This window comes from Trachypithecus francoisi, unplaced genomic scaffold (genome assembly GCF_009764315.1).
Source record: "Trachypithecus francoisi isolate TF-2019V2 unplaced genomic scaffold, Tfra_2.0 Lachesis_group4, whole genome shotgun sequence".
Lineage (NCBI taxonomy): Eukaryota > Metazoa > Chordata > Mammalia > Primates > Cercopithecidae > Trachypithecus > Trachypithecus francoisi.
Genome location: NW_022681469.1, coordinates 108,284,207 through 108,287,306, shown reverse-complemented (window position 1 = coordinate 108,287,306; position 3,100 = coordinate 108,284,207).

Below are 3,100 nucleotides of genomic sequence, written 5' to 3'. Positions count from 1 at the left end.
CCCAAAGTGTGGGGATTACAGGTATGATCCACTGCACCATGCCTTAAGTTCACCCACACTTAAGGGGAGCAGAATTTGCCTTTGCCATTTAAAAGCAGGAGTGCCGGCTGGGTGCGGTGGCTCAAGCCTGTAATGCCAGCACTTTGGGAGGCCGAGACGGGCGGATCACGAGGTCAGGAGATCGAGACCATCCTGGCTAACACGGTGAAACCCCGTCTCTATTAAAAAATACAAAAAACTAGCCGGGCGAGGTGGCGGGCGCCTGTAGTCCCAGCTACCCGGGAGGCTGAGGCAGGAGAATGGCGTGAACCCGGGAGGCAGAGCTTGCAGTGAGCTGAGATCCAGCCACTGCACTCCAGCCTGGGCGACAGAGCGAGACTCCGTCTCAAAAAAAAAAAAAAAAAAAAAAAAAAAAAAAAAAAAGCAGGAGTGCCAAAAAATTTATGAAACTGTCACAGACAGGCTCATGTAAACTATGTAAACATACATTGTTTACTCACCACTGTACCCCCAATGGAGTACTTACCACAGAGTAGGCACTCACATGCCTTTGGGTATCAATGGCAGTGCTTCTTAGATATATTCTCTGCACCATGAGTATGTGCATAATTTTACCTGTAGAAAAGGCTAAGGGAGGCCAGGCGCGGTGGCTCACGCCTGTAATCCCAGCACTTTGGGAGGCTGCGGTGGGTGGATCACCTGAGGTCAGGAGTTCGAGACCAGCCTGACCAACATGGTGAAACCCCCATCTCTACTAAAAATACAAACATTAGCCAGGCATGGTGGTGGGTGCCTGTAATCCCAGCTACTCAGGAGGCTGAGGCAGGAGAATCGCTTGAACCCAGGTGGTGGAGGCTGCAGTGGACCTGGGCACTAAGAGCAAAACTCCATCTCAAAAAAAGAAAAGAAAAAAAAAGGCTAAGGAAGTCCATTCCCCAGCAAAGTGAAGAGTGCCTCCTTTGTGCAATGCATGCCTGCCATAGAAGAGTTTTCCTTGTCTAAGAAATATGCATTTGCCAAGCCAAAATCATCTGTTTTCAAGCTCTTTGGTTAGTATTTGCTTTTTGTTCATTGACTTGCTACCTTTCAGCATTTTCTAGAAGAAAAGGGTTGGCAGAGCCTGATGATCTAAGGGAAGCTGCAGAGGAAACTAGAAATTGGAAGGATAATTTGGTCTGGAGGTGAAACCTAGTTTTCCTTTGTGGAACTGTTCCACCAGCCACACACTAAAATGTGTCATCTGGCCACCTGGCTGGGTGTGGTGGCTCACGCCTGAAATCCCAGCACTTTGGGAGGCTGAAGTGGGAGGCTCACTTGAGCCCAGGAGTTCAAGACCAATCTAGGAACCATAATGAGGCCCCATCTCTGTTTAAAAAATGTGTTGGCCAGGTGCGGTGGCTCAAGCCTGTAATCCCAGCACTTTGGGAGGCCCAGGCGGGCGGATCAAGAGGTCAGAAGATCGAGACCATCCTGGCTAACATGGTGAAACCCCGTGTCTACTACAAATACAAAAAATTAGCCGGGTGTGGTGGCGGGCGCCTGTAGTCCCAGCTACTTGGGAGGCTGAGGCAGGAGAATGGCCTGAACCTGGGAGGCAGAGCTTGCAGTGAGCCGAGATCACACCACTGCACTCCAGCCTGGGCGACAGAGCAAGACTCCGTCTCAAAAAAAAAAAAAAATTGTCATCCCTTATTGTACGGATGCAGAAACTGCGGCAGAGGCATTAAGTGACCTGCCCAAAGTTACACCGCTGACAGGACGATGAGGAGGAGTCAAACCTGGTACTAGGCATGGGAAGACTGCTTCTTTTTCGCTCTTTTAAACACCGTTAGGACGAGATGGGCGTGTGGCTCATGCCTATAGTCCCAGCACTTTGGGTAGCTGAGGCAGGCGGACTGCTTGAGGCCAGGAGTTTGAGACCAGCCTGGGCAACATAGTGAGATGTTATCTACAAATAAACAAATTAACTGGGTGTGGTGGCACGTACCTTCAGTCTCAAGTACTTGGGAATGTACTTAATGCCCCTAAACTGTATACTAAACTGCATATTAAAATGGCTAGGCCATGCGGCGTGGTTCACACTTGTAATCCTGGCTCTTCGGGAGGCTGAGGTGGGAGGATTCTCTTGAGGCTGGGAGATCCCGATTGCAGAGGAGCTGTGATTATGCCACTGCACTCTAACCTGGGCGACAGAGCTAGACCCTGTGTCTGAAAACAAACAACTATATGATGAAATATATATAAAACTTACCTTTTTAGTATTTTATTTTTTCGAGACACGGTCTCACTATGTTGCCCCGACTGGTCTTGAACTCCTAGGCTCAAGCGATCCTCTTGCCTTGGCCTCCCAAAGTACTGGGAAGACAGGCGTGAGCCACCGCGCAGGGTGTAGCCATTTTAATATGAAGTTTAGTATACAGCTCAGTGGCATCAAGTACATTCACCATGTTGTGCAACCATCACCACCGTCATCTCCAAAACGTTCTCATCCTCCCAAACTGAAGGTCCGTTCCCGATAAACACTCCCCACTCTCCTCCCCAGCCTCTGGGTACCACTTGTTTTATTTATTTATTTACTTATTTATTTATTTTTGGCAGACATGACGGTTGGCGGGGGTGGGGGTGCTATGTTGGCAAGGCTGGTCTCGAACTCCTAAGCTCAAGCGATCCCCCCGCCTCAGCCTCCCAAAGTTTTGGGATAACAAGCGTGATCCACTGGGTTATTTTCTAGGATGATTCTGACATCCCCCAACCAGTGGTTGTCCTCCACTTCGGCAAAAAACATGAGAGAAGACACAAGCACCCAATACCCGTCCCGTGAACAGCAGCCCAGCGCGAACCGCTCCGGAATGAGGCTCGCGCCCCACGCGGCGAGGACCCGCCCCCGCCCGCACGTGACCCGCGCTCTCCCGCGCGGAGGGCGGTGGCCTCGCGTGGACCGAAACACTGTGAACGCCCGGATGGGGGGAAACAGGCGGTGACGGCCGCTAGGGAAGGACTGGGGGTAAGCGATTAAAGCAACTCGCATACATTTTTGTATCGCGCTAGGCAGTCGTCCTTCTAGTCGTGTGGGCCGCCTCTGGCTCGCCCCGAATTCCTT